The sequence below is a fragment of the Mustela nivalis genome (genome assembly GCF_964662115.1).
Source record: "Mustela nivalis genome assembly, chromosome: 12".
Taxonomy (NCBI): domain Eukaryota; kingdom Metazoa; phylum Chordata; class Mammalia; order Carnivora; family Mustelidae; genus Mustela; species Mustela nivalis.
In genome coordinates, this window is record NC_139031.1 from 44,212,740 (window position 1) to 44,229,453 (window position 16,714).

The 16,714-nt window shown below is 54.3% G+C and overlaps 1 protein-coding gene across 7 annotated transcripts in view; it reads right to left on the reverse strand.

Moving 5' to 3' along the window:
- The window catches only part of ADCYAP1R1 (ADCYAP receptor type I), a 58,457-nt gene extending 50,448 nt beyond the window's left edge, over positions 1–8,009 (reverse strand). For 2 of the 7 annotated variants that reach the window (XM_082693666.1, XM_082693667.1), the window contains exon 1: positions 7,632–8,009. The gene's annotated coding sequence lies outside the window, so the exon portion shown is untranslated. The remainder of the gene's footprint in view (positions 1–7,631) is intronic. The other 5 variants (XM_082693669.1, XM_082693670.1, XM_082693668.1 and 2 more) reach the window with 5 other exon arrangements.
- Positions 8,010–16,714: the final 8,705 nt, after the last annotated feature.

Genomic DNA, 16,714 nt, shown 5'->3' on the forward strand with positions numbered 1-16,714 from the left:
TGAATCTGTGTTTGAGAGCTGGCTGATTTCTGATTATCTCCCCCCCCCCTCACACACACACACACACACACACACACACACGCACACAAATACATAGAAACAGGTCCACAGAGAAGAGCACAAACATACGTCAACCCCACAGAGTCAAAGAGAGACATTTATCCCCAGGGGGCATCAGTGCCCTGCCAGGCATGGAATACACAAAGGTAGAGACCCCTTCAGGGGCCGACAGACAACTCCGCACACACACACACACACACACACACACACACGGCCCTTCGCGGAAGCACAGACGCACACGCAAAACACAGAATAAAGACACATACAGATGCAATTAGACGGCAGTGCCGGGATTCACCTGCATTCGTCTGATCCCCGATCTATGTAGTAACACACACCCGAAGCGGCAAAGGCATTCAGACACACAGAGGAAATGAAATACGTCTGGACTCAGGCCCAGGCGCATACACACACACATACGCACATACCCACGCGAGCACGCACACGCTCACGCACTGGCACGGGGACGCCAGACTCGCGGGATGCCCCTGCCTGCTCCCAGCAGGCCCGCTGCTCTGATGAAAAACAAGCCAAAACAGAGGCCCCCGCCAGACCATCCCCCAGCTCTGCTTTGTCACTAGGCTGCCTGGGCCATGAGGGGAAGCAGCCCAGTGATGCAGGGTGGAGGGGCTGGGGTAGGCTCAGCTCAGGGTCTCATCTGGAGCTAGACCCGGGCTCCCCATGTCCACTGTTGCCCTCTTTTTTTTTTTTTAATTAAGATATAATTGACATATAACGTTATCTTAGTTCTAGGCACACAATGTAAGGATTTGGCATTTGTATATATTATCACCACAATAAGTTAACAGCGTCCCCACACAGCAATGTGATTATCAACATAAGAACTCTTAAGATCTAGTCCCTTAGCCCACTTTTGCCTCTTGTCTGCTCTCCCCACCACTCCCCGGCCCACTGGACTCACCCGCAAGAGAGCGTGTGGGAGCTCTGGGGCCTTGATCTTTCCACACCCCCACCCTAGCTGGGGACCTCGGGGGTCACCTTCAAGCTTCTCCAAGACGATAGTCTCCTCAGCCCCTTCTGGCACTTCTGCCTGCCCCGCTGTCCATGCTCTGACACCTCCCGGCCCCATCTGAGTGTTGGACAGCACTCAGAGTTTATGGCTGGAGGCCATCTGCCCTCGAACCTGCTCCCCTTGTGAACTACAGGCATGTGCCCTGAATGCATCCCCTGGGCCTGCCACCTGCAGCCCAGTCAGTGGCTCCTCCTCCCCCTTGTCCTGGCTGCCTTCCTCCTCAGCACTCCCCCAAAACGGCCAATGACCCTCGCACAGGACAAGGCTAAGCATGGCCACTGCAGCCTGTGGTTGGGCTCTCGCCTGCCCGGCCCTTTCAGCCCAGCCACACAGCTGGCGCAGGACAACCTGGTCACCACTATGCTTAGGCTCACTGTCTTGGGTCCAGGCTCTGCTGGGGCAACTGGCTTTTATAATTGATCTGAGAACAATTAAACTCGACTCCCCGGCATTTACGGTGATGGGCATGGAGACCATTCTGCTGGAGTTTTAAGCCTTAGCCCTTCAGACAAGCCAGTTTTTCCTGTGCCTCAATTTGACTGTCTGTAAAATGGAAATAACAGGAACGCCTATGTCGCGGAAGTAAACTACAGAGCACACAGCACAGCCTGGTTCCCAGTAGGGCCGTGTGGGGATTAACTGTTATGATTCTTACTACTCTGTTCAGGTTTTTGTACCTCTTGCTGTCACCTCCATCCCCATAGCCCTGTATCCCTTTCAAAATGGCAGCAGCAGGACCGCTGCACCTTTATTTGCTCCGGACTAACATTTATTAGACACTCAGTATGTGTCAGGCACTCTTCCAAGCGACCAATTTGCATTAACTCCTTTCACCTGCCCAAAACCTTGAAGCAGTTACTAGCATTATCCTCAATCTATAGCTAAGGTAACTAAGGCACAGAGAACCCAAGTAACTTCTCCAAGGTCACACAGCAAATATGTGGTGGAGCTGGGAAGGGAACCCAAGCAGGCTGGCTCCAAAGCTTATACACTCCATCCTTACACTCCTGCCATTCTCTGTCTCTCAAAAAAGGAAGATCAGCTCAGAACTCATTGTATGTTATTAGTGATCCTTCTCACACCTTTGGGGATTCGTCAGACCTTCTGGTACCCTCTGCCCATACTTCTACATCTGAAATATCTTCCTTGGAAAGAGTTCATTATAGACACACCATTTCAAACCTGAGACAGATTTTCAAGGCCATCTTCCATTATTACTACTGAGTTGCCTGTGGGGAGACTGAGGCCAGAGAGGGGAAGATAGATCCCAAGGTCACACAGCCCAGAGGACTGGAGCTCTGCCAGCAGGAAGGGATGTGGGACAGATACTTGGTCTAGAGGGGAGTCGGCTCCCCTGTTTACACTCAGGAGGCCCTCTTTGGGCCCCACCAGCCCAGTGACTGATGGTAGCAGGAACAGACAAGAGCAGCCGTGTCCTCCCGTGAGCCACTGCACCAAGCAGACAGGAAGACAGCATCATCAGTCAGCACACCGGAGCCAGCGGTGACTCACTGGGCTCCCAACGTTCCCCATGGAGTGGGAAGGGACTCTGACACCCTCCAGCCACTCCCCAGGCCCCACCACCTGCAGGACACTTTCTGCTGCACCCCAGCTAGGGATGGTCCCGCCCCTGGGATGGGGTGTCACCCCCTCTGGCGGCTGGTCGAGGGCCCTCAAGGGAAAGCTCTGATATCTTTCCACCATGTCCTTCCGGGCCAGCTTTTGCTGGACACCCCTGCAGTGAGAGGGTAGCACTCCACCTTCCCTTTCCCTTGGGCCACATAGCTCTAGGTGCTTCTTCTGCCCTCATGGGGCTGAGGCCAGCCAGGCTACCCTCTACTGAGCTCCTCAGGCTACCCAGCATCCCTCCGTGTCTTTAGGCAGTGCCAAGCCTAACATGAGACAGATGACCCATGAGAAATGGATCAGCATCTTCCCTTGCTCACCACATACTCCTTTTTAATGCACCTAAGCAGGCTGGTCCCCCCACTTCCTCCTCTCCCTCCCAGGGCAGGAAACCAGGGAAGAAGACGAAAGATAAAACGTTACCCACCCACCCCACCCCCGCCAAGTTTACTCCTCAAAGGAAGGGAACTACACTTTTTTTTTGGGGGGGGGGGGGAGGAACAGGGAAACCTCCAGAACCTTTTTCCTCCTCAACAGGGTCAGAGCTGATGAAGGACAGAGCCTAATGCCTAGGTAAAGGGCATCCTGTCAGTGGCAGATTAATCATTAACACTGATGTGCCTCTGGGTGTTCAAACCTTCCCCTTCCAGAGCCTGGCCACTGGGGTGGGTGACAAAGCCCAGGTCCCTGGAAGGATCTCTCATGATTCCACCCACAACCTCCACTGGGACATGTGGGAAACCGGGGCTCAGGGCACGGAAGGGCTGGGCTGGAACTCAAGAGTGGATGCTGGCAGCGTTACCCCATCGCCCCTGTGAGGGTCTGAGGTCCTGAGAAACCAGGAGGTTTTCCCAAGGTCATGCAACAGAGGCCTTCCAGCTGACTGGTCCAGGCAGCTCAGCTGATCTGGAAGGGGTGCAGGGAGTTCAATGCCAGGGAGAGACCCGCCCCCCTCCACCCCTCAAGAACGAGAGGCCATTTTCTGGATTCAGGGTAGAGGTGATGGTGGCTTGGGCAGGGGAAGGGCAGCTAGAATGGAAATAAGGGAACAGAATCTAAAAACACAGGGAGAATGGGAAAGGAAATTCTCCTTGGCCCACCTCGGGGAAAACGGCAGGAAGGAAATGTCAAAAGGGAACAGGAGAGGGAGGAAGAAAACAAAGGCAAGACCTGGATCACCACACAGCCTTAAATCACAACCTGGGAAATGTGGAGAAGCCTACAAAGCAGCTATGTATTTTTTTTTTTCCTCAGCCAAGCCTCTGCGGTGCCCATTTGTCAGGGCAGGGTGGGGGTGAGGAGATATGGGGGGAGGCTGAGGACAGTGAAGGCAATGCATTGCCCTGGGATGAGAACATCCAGGTATTCCTCAAGGTCAAAGCCACCTCCTACCACCATCTCCAGGAAGCCCACCCTGTTCTGCATCTGCCTCCACTGATCTCGCCCTTGTCTGAGAGCCACCAGCCCCAGATAAGGAGACCCTCCCTCCTGCTGGGGCCGTTTTGGGTCCCGTTCTGCTCACTGTGAGTTTCAAATCTTGCTGGAAACACGAGACATGTCCAGGGGTCCCTGCATCTCCCTCCTGGTGGAGGTGGGCACAAACCTGGACACAGAGGCTGAATGGGAAAGGGGACGCAGGACTTATCTGGTGAGCTGAAGGGACATGATGTCATTTCATGTCCGTGAATGTTATCTTTCCAGGTGTCCATAGAGCAGATTTACCACACAGACACAGCAAAGGCCTGTCTGGGTGGGGTGCTGAGGCCAGGCAGGGAGCCTCTCCTGGCACTGACCCACTAAACAGATGGGCACTCCGAGCTCCAGGCAGAGTGCAGGGAGGCATCCAAGGCTCCCTAGGGCAGCTCAGGCTCCCAGGACCCAGGCCTCCCTCCCTTTAACTGTTAAACCACTTTTCTTCTCTAACCTTCCGTCCTACAGTTTGGCAAACACTTCGAGCAGGTCAGACCCAGCCTGTCACCTACTTCTGGCCAGCCAGGAGCTAAGAATCATTTTTACATTTTTAAATGGTCAGAAAAAAATTAAAATACTCATATTTCATGTCACATAAAAACTATATGAAATTCAAACGGCAGTGTCCCTAAGCAGTTTATCAGAACTAGGTGTGTTCACTTGTTTTTGTATCATCTATGGTTCTTTCCCACTAGGACAGCAGGACGGAGAAGCTGCCACAGGCAGAACAGCCCGCCAAGCCCAAGTATTTACTACTTAGTCCTTTACAGAGAAAGTATGTCAGCCCTCCATCGAATCTCATGCCACACATGCACTTTCTCCTTGCAAGTCCATGTGCCTCTAGACTTTCATTACAGGAGACTTCCGTAATCTCCCTTGGGCAAGTGTCTGAGTCCCCAGGTGTGCCCAGATCTAGGTGAGACAGTGTGTCCCAAGGTCCCTATGTCTTTCTGCTGTTGCATACCCCACCCCAGCTCTCTGGCGGGTGTCGTTGGAAACCTCCATGCCTTCTCGGCAGTGTGTCACTCCCTCTTTGTGTGTCACTGTGGGGGTGGCTGTCACCATGTGCCTCTGACAGCATCCACGGCTCAGTACAAATGTCGCCGCTGAGGAGTTTCCAAACCTGTACGTTGCCACGCATCTGGACCACTAGGCCCAGCACGTTCAGTCTCCAGACTCAGATTCATCTGCTCAGGGGCAGCTAAGGTTTCCAGGGCCTTTGGCCCTAGCAGTGTAGAAAGCCCCTAGGCAGCCCTGTTTGGGATATCAGACCTCTGCTCACACACCTCCCGAGACAGGAAACCCACTGTCACTCCCAGTGTGGGCTCTATGCTGGGTGGCTCTCAGGGAGGCGAGGCCTTCCTGGCACTGAGCGGAGCTCCTGCTCTGTGCTTGGCACTCCTCGGTTCTGCCCTCTGGCAGACAGCACAAAGTGTCCTCCACTGAATCAGCGCCAGCCCTCGGTCAGTGAAGGCTTCGTCCCTGGGAGGCCAGAGGCCTGGGACACTCAGTCTGAGGCCACTTCCCCGGGAAGAAAGCCACTCTGTGGCCTGAGCTCTTGTTCTCCCTGGCCTCTTAGCTGCACATACTAATCTGTAAATACCCATTTTGTGTGTTTGGTTTGTCAACACGAGTTGAGAGAGTGTCCCAATGTAGGGGCATGGTAGGGAGAGGTGACCACATGAAAAAAAGGGGGGGGGAGTATTTCTCCAATCAACCCCCTGTCACCCTGAGCTTTACACCAAAGGGGACTTCCATGGAGGCTTGAGCCTGATTAGCCCTCAGTATGCAGGGAAGGGTCCTTGAGAGGCTCCCCACCGACACCTATCCTCATTGCACATAGGGCCAAACAGACCAGAGGGAGCCTGGCCCAGATACAGACCCACCAGTGAATCATCCACAGAGGAAGGGACGGGGTCCACATCCCTGGTAACCCCATACACCTGTTGATGGATTAGCTGGAAGATTTGGCCCCAGGCCCACCCTAGTGTGTTCTGTGTCTGAGCTGTTGTTCCAACCGCGGTTTGTATCCAGACAGGCCCCTCTGCTTGCCCTCCCCAAGGTCAGTGGGGAACAGGAGTCCCAGATTCAGTGGGGCATGGGGGGGTGGGCTCTGCCTAGCCCACCTGCAGCCAGCACCAAACTGAGATTGGGGCCTCCTGAGAAAATCTGGGTGCTGCTGCTCCCCACGCCCCCCCCCAAGCTCATAGTTTTCCACTCCCTTCATTAGTTCACATCCACTCAAAAGCCTCTAGCCCAACCTGATGCTTGTCTCTCTCTGCTGTCCCAAGGCAAGTGACCACCCAAAGACCCTGTGTATTGCCATCCTATTCTCCAGCCACCCTACACACAGGACTGTACACCAGAAAAGCTAAACGCTTTCTTTTTTTAAGGGTGGAGGGCATTGCTTTATGGGACACTGTAAGGCAGGGGTAAAGTCAGGGAGCCTGCAATAAAAGCATGGGAATGGTCTGGAGAAGTCGCAGGGGTCCACCACCCCTCCACCAGCAGCTTTCTAAGGGGACCTGAACTCCTTCCAGTGGTGAGGTTCCATTCCCCAGAAACGTGTGAAATGCAATCAGCTTCTGCCCAGACTCCCTCCTGAGCGGCTAGCTCCATCCACTGGAGCCCTGGCCCCCTCTTCTGACCTGCTCAAAGCGCCAGCCAACGACCGGCCCAGGATGTGGCCCCCGCCTCCCGCAGCTGCAGCAAGAGCCTGTGCCTTTAAGGCGGCCGGCAGGGGTCTCGGACTGGCCCACTTTGGTCCTGCAGGCCGAAGCTTTTCTCCCACAGCTCCCCTTAGGCGTTTTCTTCGAGACCACCTAAGCCCAGGCATCAAGACCCCATCCCATATGCTCCGCGAGAAACCAAGAGAGGATGCTCTCTTGAACAATCCCGAACGTGTCACTAGAGACAGACATTCTAGGCTGGCCCCTACCCCCACCCACCCAGCACATCGCTTGCCCACCCCTGAGACCTCGCGAGGACCGCAGCACCCAGAGACCCTTCAGGATTGCCTTCCTGATCCGCGTAGGCGCGTCCGCCGGCCATGGGAGTAGGGAGACAAGTCCCTCTGGCCGCAATGCCTTTCCTGCCCCTGGTCCTCCCTCTGGCATGGGGAGGGGCGAGAGATAGCTCCCTTGGGGCTGCAAGGATCGACTGCCCCAAGTCTAGCCCAGATATTGGGGGGTGGGGGAGGGGGCGTTGTCAGACTGTCGCGCAGGAAGGGAGCAGCAGCGGGAGGGGGCTTCATTTCGATTTCCGCAGGTTGGCCCGCGCTGGCCCCGGCCCCCTATCCGTCGGTGAAGGACGAGGCTCGCGGGGATCACCGGGCTGGAGGAAGGGGTCCGCTGTCCCCTGGGGGGGCCGGGGGACGAGGGTTCTGGATCGGGAGGGGGGGCGGGGGGGCGTGGATGTGCAGGGGCGGCTGGGCGGCCCTTACCTGCTCACAACCGGGCCTCGCCGCGGGGCTGCGGGGCGGCCCGGGGCACACTCCGCGGGGAGGGCGCACAGCGGAGAGTCCGCGCCCCGCGCCGCCCGAGGATGGGGAGCGTGTGCGCCGAGGAGCGCGCGCCGAGCCCGCCTCTCCGCGTCCGTGTGTCCGCGGGCGGCCGGTGTCCGCGGTCCCTGCGCGGCGGCGTGTGCGTGTGCGCACGCGGGGACCGCGCTCGCCTGGAGCCGCCACCACCACCGCCGCCGCCGCCGTCAGTCACCGCCGGGGCCCCAGAGCGCGGCGCCCCCCGCCTGCCCTCTCCCGCCCCGCACCGCGCGCCGCTCGGGCGGCTCTGCCCTGCGGGAGAGGCGCCGCCTCCTCCGCGAAGCCAGGCCTGGGGAGGGAGGGAGGGGACCGACCACCGCCTCCGCCGCGCACTTCGCAGAGTTAGGGGCGGGTGTAGACCAATGGGCGCCCGGGGGAGGGGTTAGGCCGGGGGTGTGCGGGGGAGCGGGACCCCGCCCGCCGCGTTCACCAGGCCTAGAGACAGACATCAGCCAGAGCTTTGGCTGAGACCCCTAGGCTGACGGTGCGGAGGCGACAACCCCCTCTGTCGCCCGGGCTTCCGCAGCTCAGAGTCCGGTCTTCCCTGGGGTACATTTCCCTCCTTCCCACCCTCCCCAAGATATCTAGAATAAGAAAGTTCTCTACCTTCTTTCTTCCACGTCCTCAGGAGTCCCTGTCTGAGACTGTGCTTCCTCCTCCGGGAAGCCTTCCTTACTTACGGGGCAAGTCCAGACTCTGGTTGGGTTACTCTTTGCCCCGATAGCCTGGGCCTGGGAAGGGCAGCCAGCTTTGGCCTGGCTGGATGAACTCAAGTATGACCCCCTGGAGAACATCTCTATGGCTAGAAAGGGACAGAGGCTTACAACAACTGAACAGTGACGCTGCTCTGGAGTCAGACTGCCTGTGCTCCAGTTCCTGCAGAGTCAGGGCTAGCTCTGAGAGCTTGGGTGAGTGCCTTGACTTCTCTGAACCTCAGCTTCTTCACCGGTACATGGGAACACGTACCCATCTTGACAGCAACATTAGGTAAGAATGGTACATAGACCCCATACCAGGTTTTCACTGATTTTATTTACTCATTAATGAATAAATTAATATTGCTACTGTTATTGTAGTCCTACTCCACCTCTTCCTAGTACAGGTGGATAAATGAGGCTTAATGAGGGGAACTGAACTGGTCAAGGTCATGTCGCCAGCCAATAGTGGAGCCAAAGCCTAACTGAAAACAGTTACCCACTCCCAAAGTACTTTACCCTGCCCACTCACAGGGTCCCAAACCCCTCCCCCACTCCTCCTCATCCCAGGCTCCTGCCTGCCCCTGCTATGGTCACACCCCACACCTGAGCAACCCAAGAGCTCTCTCCATACCCCTCATCCATAGTCCTGCAACCAGGCTGACCTTTTTCAGTAAGTTATTGTCCAGCCTCCCCTGGGCCAAGCCTTGGGTGTGGCCGCCTTGTTAAGGAAGCCTCAAAGAGAGAGGAGGAGGAGGAGGAGGAGGAAGAGATGAGTGTTTCCTTGGGGATTCCAGTCCAATCGAGAAGAGGAATCCATAATGGATTGGAGACTTATAGGAAGTAGCTGAGGCCCCAGAAAGAGGCAAAGAGCTCCCAGACTCTCTTTCCTTCCAGTCCAGGAAAACTTCCTGGAAGAAGAGAATGCCAGTCCTTCTCTGTGTCAATAAAGAGTAAGACCTCCCTAGAGAGAAGAGGGCCAGGTGCTGTAGCAGAGTTTGACAGACAGACAGACAGACAGGACCTCCCTTTCTGGACCTGGCTACCCTCCTGCCTAGTTCGTTGCCCCAGCCCCTGGGAGCCTCCCTTCTTTGCTGTGAAGATCAAATGAGATGCTGTGTATGAAGGTGCTCTGTAAACTGAAATGTCAGCAGAGGGAAGGAAAGGCTGCCTGGAGTCTCCGCGTCAGGAGAGAAGCAGGAAGTTCAGGATGCCGGGGACCTGGGAGTGTGGGGAAGGGAGGAAATCAAGAGTAACCTACAGCCGGCCAGCTCAGCCTGGAAAGGTCAATGGCCAGGGTCCCAGAAAAGGTCCCTTTGTCTCTGAGCTTCTTCATTCTGTTCCAGGTTTACTCCCTTTTCTCTACCTAGTGTTCTAGGTCCCACTCAAGGTTCTGTATCCCCGGTTGTCTCTTCTGTGTCCCCACATGTATGTCTTCTTGTGGACAGTGAGCACTTTTGTTAATTGGTCCTGGAGGAGGGACCTCTCCAATTCTCTCCAAAGTGCTGTAGGGACCAGCCAGCCTTGCAGATGGACTCTAATCCCCGCCCTACTAAGGATCATCAGCCTGGGTGAGGCATGGAGGTGACCATCAGAGCTCAAATCCAGGAAGGTTGTTCCCTGTGAATGAAGTGCCTGAGGCCAGAGGGACAAGAGTCCTAGAATGAGGACACACAGGCAACTTTTCCATCAGACTGGGGACCACAGCCTGTGTCCCGGTGTTCGCCTCAGTGGTGTTCTACCCGATGGGCAGCCTCCATGATGCTGGGGGCCCAGGCTGGGCTCTCACGGTCCTCACTCTTCTAAGCTTATCGGGGCAGAGGCTCTGATCTCTCCCAACAAACATGGTTCTCCTTGAGCAGCAGCTAGGCCAGTTGTTTCTCCAAATGACAACTCCCCAAGGACAGAGTCAGAGTCTCCCCGCTTCTTCTGAGGCAGCCAGCCCATTCTCACCCTACCTGCCAGGCTTTGGGAAGATTGGAGGCTGAGGACCCACCCTTGGGAATGGTCTCCTCCCAAAGGACCCCTTGAGTTGCCTTTTCTCTCCTCCAGAGGGAGGCTGGGGGTCGTCCCACAGCCTTTTTCCTATCTTGAGGGGCTCACTGCCTTAGCTCCGTTCCACATGCCAGCCAGTCAGGCGGGCGGTAGCTGAAAAATACAGCTTTTAATTGAATTTTCTGAGACATGGCTGAGGGAGATGGATGCCAGGCTGCCCTACCCAGCATTCATCTCTCCTGAGCAGCAGTGCCCTCTATGACTCCTGATCCCCCAGCCCAGCCCAGCCCGCCCTTCTGCTGCCGCTCCGTCAAGGAGAACAGCACATTGGAGGACACGGTGGCATTTTCATTACAGGGAGCTGACATGTGCCAAACGCTCACCTTGCCTTGGGCCAGTGTTTCTCAGCTCTCCTGGTGCCCCTGAGTCCCTGGGGAGCATTAAAAATATACCCATGCCCCAGCTTCACCACCCGAAGTCGCTAGAGGGTTGGTATTTTAAAGCTCATTCTAACGTACAGCTAAGGTTCACAACCACTGTCACAGGTCCTCTGCTAAACACTTTACATACAAGCATCCCAAGGTGGCATGCTTGTGTGTCTGGCACTGGTTAACATGTGTCCTGCGATACTGTCCCTCGGCCTGGCAGGCAGCCCAGAATTATATACATGGTTTTGTTTTCTATATGATCCAAGGCATGAAAAGGATGGAGAATAACTGCCTTACATTATTTAACCCAATTAACTCATATTTGGGGAATGGGCCCTGAATGCCCGGCCCTAGAGTCCATGTTTCTTTTTGTGGAGAAGAAAGTACTGATCCCGGGTCCGTCCTCATTCAGGCCAGTGGGAACCAAGAGACTAGATTACACAGGCTGGGGGAAAGCTTGATTCCGAAGGCCCTCTGATCACTCCTGCACCTGTGCAGGACCCAGAAAGCCCCAGGGGCACAAGGGAATGCCTGCTGGAAGGCCTGGAAGCACAGCAGGGCAAAGCAGCAGGGAAGTTCTGGAATGTTTGGCCCCATGCAGTGTATGGAAGCCATGCCCATTGCCCCATAAAGGTACCCTCTCCCACAGATACACAGGCTCTGGGGACACTGCAGGCATTAGGGCTCGGGCTCCCCTGAGATGGTAGCCATTCCATGAGCAGACCCCGCAGGTCAGGTACACTCTGACCCCTGCCCTCCCATCTGAGGTCAGCATCTTCATCTGATGAGCCAGTGCCATCAGGCACCTTTTAAGTTACCCTGTGGACACTAGGTCCTTAGGACCCTGGGGGTTCTCTGAGAAACCAAAGCAATGAACGTTAAGGCTGCTTAGATCCATGGTTTTCACACCAGGCTCCAGGAGCTGTGGAAATCCTGCCTCACCGCAAGCCTGGAGTACAAGAGGAAAGGAGACCCATCTTCAGAGCTAAGCAGTCCAGAGTCCTCTCTGTCCTGTCCCCCACAGGGCATGGCAGGGATAAGGATGAGCAAGGGGAGGACTGTCTGGAGTAGGGGGAGGTGGCACCAGGGAACCAGAGATTTGGAGCCCTGAATTCTAAGTGCCGATGTGAACAGTTAGCAATCCATTTCACAGACAGAGCCAATGAGGTTTAGGGAGCAGAAATGACTGGCTTCAAGTGACAAGGCTAGCTAGTGGCAGAGTTGGGCCACAAACCGGCTCTCTGAAATTTCAATACTGGGCTCTCTCCGCTCAAGCATGATAACTCTTAGAAAGGGAAGTGGGAAATGTGGGTGTGTGGGAAGGCCAGTGGCCAAAGAAGTAATCTCTTGAAGCTCAGAGTAAAAGTGAGAGATACAGTCTCCTTCCACCGTGTTCACAAATACTCAAATGTATTTGTGCTCACATGTACAGACTCCTGAATACACATACCTGTGACACGTAAGTGTACTTTGCGCACATACACATGTGCATTTCCATCCAATCTCTGCCCGGAAGAGTAGTCACATAGGGTCCAAGCATGCACACGTGCACACGCACACGCACACACCAGGGACCCAGCCACAGACATATGGTATCAAAGTACATCTTCTCTACCAAGGTAGACATGCTTTCTCTCCTGCAGAATTGCATGGAGGCAGTAGGCCTCTCTGCGGGGGGGATGGGGGTGGGGTGTAGCTTCTTTGCTGTCAGTGACATGTCTCACTCACCTCCAAAGCCCCCTCCCCTAGGAACTCAGCTGTTCAACCATGGGAGCCGAATACCCATCAGGGGACGGGATTGAAGGCAAATCAACTCCAACACCGCTCTGTCTGCAGGGCTTTTCTTTCCTGATCCCTACCCCCATCCCCTCCTCCTTCTTTGGCACACTCTGAAGTTGGTGTGTAGTCCTCTTCTGCTGCAGAAAGGACCCCTCCTGGGCATCCTACAAATGGGCCATATTGTGTGTGTTCAAGAGCCCTGTGGTGCTTGCCCTGCCCTCTGATGGCTAGGGGCTTGGTCACTGCCCTCAGTCTGGCTCTGGCTCCTATGGGGACAGGCACCCGCTCCCCTCTGCCCACTCTCCCCGCCCCCTTGTAGATCCCACAGTCCAAGCCAGGTCCCACTTGCTCTGGCTGCCATTTCCTCAGAGCCAGCTTGGCTGACTTGAAAATAACAGCGCACTAAACCCGCCCCAAGTCCTGGCTTTAACGCAGGCCCTAGGCGTGCGTGGAGGTGTGGAAATTGCAGATAATTCGTGTGGGAGGCAGCAGCACGCATGAGGCTTGGATACAGCTGTTCCCAGAAAAGCAGCTCAGGATAATAGGGGCCTGTGACAGGCTGAGCCCTGACTCGGTGTTGTGCGAACGATGCTGATAATTATATTAAAAGTAGGGCAAATAGAATGTTCTTTGACGACCAACTTTGGGAGCAGGTTGGCAGCTGATGAAACAACCATTTGCCATGGCAGAGGAGAGCACTGTCTGCGAGGAACTGGGGCACTGGGGACCCTAAGCCCTGAGCAGTGTGGGGTGGGCAGGGAAGCTAGTGGCTGCCAGCAGGATGGGGCTGATCTGAGGCTTCACAGACATTCAAGGGCAGGGTTTGTGTATCAGTCTTCTATTGCTGTGTAACAAGTTACCACAGACTTAGAGGCTTCAAACAAATCCCATTCATTATCTCAGTTTCCTCGTGGGGCAGGAGCACAGGCAGGATCCCTGCTTAGGGTACCACAAGTCTGCAGAGTATCAGCCAGGCCTGGGCCGAGGCTGGGGGTCTTCTCCCAAAGCTGTAGGCAGTTTGTTGCTCATGGATGTGGGGCAGGGCCCTCAGCTTCTAGAAGGTTCCTACCACCCCCCCCCATGTGGTCCTCTCTACAATGTGGCACTTTGCTACTTCCAGACCAACAGAAGGGAGACTCTTTGTCTTTGACTTCTAGACCATCTTGAAAAGGGCTCACATGATTAGCTCAGGGCCTCTCACAGTGATCTCCCTTCTGGCAAATTTAAAGTCAACATATTAGGGACTTTAACAACATCAGAAAAATCTTGCCCCTTTTACCACATAACTAGACTAACCAGGAAAGTAGAAGTCCATTATATCTATAGGTCCTGCTCACATTCAAGAGAAGGAGCTTGTATGGGCTTGTATACCAGAAGCAGCAATCTTGGGGACCTCACAACTCTATCTACCATATTCCCCATCACCTAGAGCCTGGAGTGTGAGGAACTGGGTTGGGATAAGCCATCAACCAAAACTCCCTGAGCTCAGATCCTGGGTGGGTCCTGTTCCATCTCCAGGGCTTGGCATGAAGTCAGCACTCAGGAAATACTTTTTTATCTGGATAAGCAAGTCACTAAGTCCCAACTCCATTATACAGCCGTGGAAACCAAGGCCCACAGAGAACAAAGAACTCTTCCAAGTCATCCAGGGCAACAGAGGAGGAATGTGAACCAATGATGAGCACTACCACTTGCTGAGCCTCTCCTACATGCCAGGCTCTGTGTTCACTTATTTCATTAGCTCCTCGAATCACCGTAAAGCTGTATGATTAGGGATTATGATTACCCCCAGGATTATAGATGAAGAGAACAAACCTCAGGGAGGCAAAGCAACTTGTCCAAAGACGCTATTAGCACAATCATAAAGCCAGAACTTGAGCTCACTTGGCTTGATCCCACTGTCCCTGATGCTCCCCACCCCCGCCTTTCTATGCTGCCCTGCCTGTGTCTCCAGGCAGGACAAACTGAGAAAAGCATCAGGAGGCCAGGTGTGCAGGAATGGTCAAGGATGCCCCGCCACCTACCCCCACTCCCTTCTTCTCACCGTCACTCCCTCTCCCCTACCCCAACTTCCTTCTCAGGGGAATTTGGTCCTCATGGCATCATTCAGTTTCACTGAGGGCCACCCAAGGTGGTGGGAAAAGGTTTCTAATTCCTCATAATTAGCCAAGCTGATCAGTCCTGTCATGAGGGGATTGTCTCTTTTAGTTCTTTCTTTTGTGTTCCTAGGACACTTCTCTGGAAAGGAAGGGACTCAGCTGCAGGACCAGAGAAGAAAGGACACAAGGGAATGTGAGCAGGGTGAGCAAAGGGGCCTTTTCTGATCACAAAGACAAGCACCTCTGAGCCTGCCCCCTCGCACCAGATTCCCACGAGAAGCCATTTTCCAGCCCTGGAGTGCAGAGAACACAGGTCCTCCGTATTGCAAGAAGAGATCTGGCTTACTCCCCAGATAGGCACCTGCATTGTCCCCTCGCCTTCTGGTAAGTTTCCCATCCAATGTCCCCTCCCTCCCTCCATCACCCTCCACCTTCTGACTCTGCATTACAACACAGTGGATACGAATAGACTCTGGAGTCAGACTGCTGGGTTCAAAACCCAGCTCCGCCACTCGGACAAATTATGTAACCTTCTGTGCCTTGATTCTCTCTAAAGTGGTACTAAACAATAGCATCTACTTTTGCACAGTATTATAACATTTGAATAAGATGTAAAGCATTTGAACAGTGTCTAGCACGGGGTAGGTACAATAAAGTATTAATTATTCCCTTGTTTGCTCTTTCTTTAGAGCACTTAGCACTAACTGACATATTGCATGTTATTTGTCTATTTGTTCAATATCCGTCTCCTCTAGAGAGAGAAAGCTGCTCGAGGGCAGGGTCTTTCTTTGCTCATTGCTCTGTTTCAGCACCTAGAGGGTTTGGACAGTGTCAATTCCAGGAGTGAGTCCCACCCTCCCCTTTCCCAGGCCCTAGTTTCCTTGTTCTCTGTGCTCTTGGAAGTTGCTATTTAAAGAGACTAAAAATGTGGCTCTGGGGCCCTCATCGTCTTCTAAACTCTGTCACCCTGTTTCATGAGTCCAGTCTGGAACCGCAGACCCCTCTGTAATACAAAAGCCAAATTCTAGAATACAAGTGAATGATCTGAGACCCATGTCATAACACACAGGAATTCTAGAATTCATGGATTCCTAGAATGGACTCCAGGATTTGGAGAATTCCAGAACGGAGCTCATCTCAGATTGTCATTGCTGATAGGACCCAGGAATCTTGGAAAGGAGGCCCAGCATTTCAGAAGACTCTTGGAATCGGGTCATTGGGAGAATCTGGTGAGACCGGCTGGCTCTGCTTCGCTGGCTTCTTTGCAGCAATGAAAACACAAATGGTGCCAGTGCTCAGAGCAGAGGGGCAGGGCCGGGGGCCAGGACAGTGGTGGGAAAGGGCTCCGCTGTGAGTGTTGCTAGGCACTGGCATTGGCTGAGACAATGAGGCTGGCGGGGTAGGTAGAGCCAAAGGCTGCATCGCTGCATCATAATCAGGATACAGGGGGAGGGTGGGAGGGAGAGGTTTGGGGCGGAGTACAGGGGGGCGGGCACAGCCAGCCCTAATCCCATTACAACTGGCCATCCCAGCTGCCAGGGCTGGCTAGGCACCAGGCCTGGCTGTGCCCTCCTCCAATTACAGCTCAGGCTGCAGAGGGCTTTGAATTCACAATGGTCTCTATCTTATTCTGAAGTCCCTATCCCAGAGCAGGAGTATGGCTGCATCTTGAGCCCCAGGGAACTAAGAGCTAAAAGGGAGATGGTGGCAAGGGAACTAGAGGATGAAGAAATCACTCAAGGAAATGAATTGACCCTGAATAAAACGGTGGGACTTTGTAAAACATTTTGGATATAAGACAGAGATTCAATTAATGGATACCTGATACTACTTCTACCCTAAGAACCAATTCAGCCCCCGCCAGCACTTTGACCCAACTGGACACTGAACCTGACCTTTTCAAGTTAGACTCTAATCCCAGTCTCAGAGGAAGCCCCTGCCCTGGTCGCAGCCTGATTTGTATCATTGCCCTAATCTGAGACCAGTCCCTA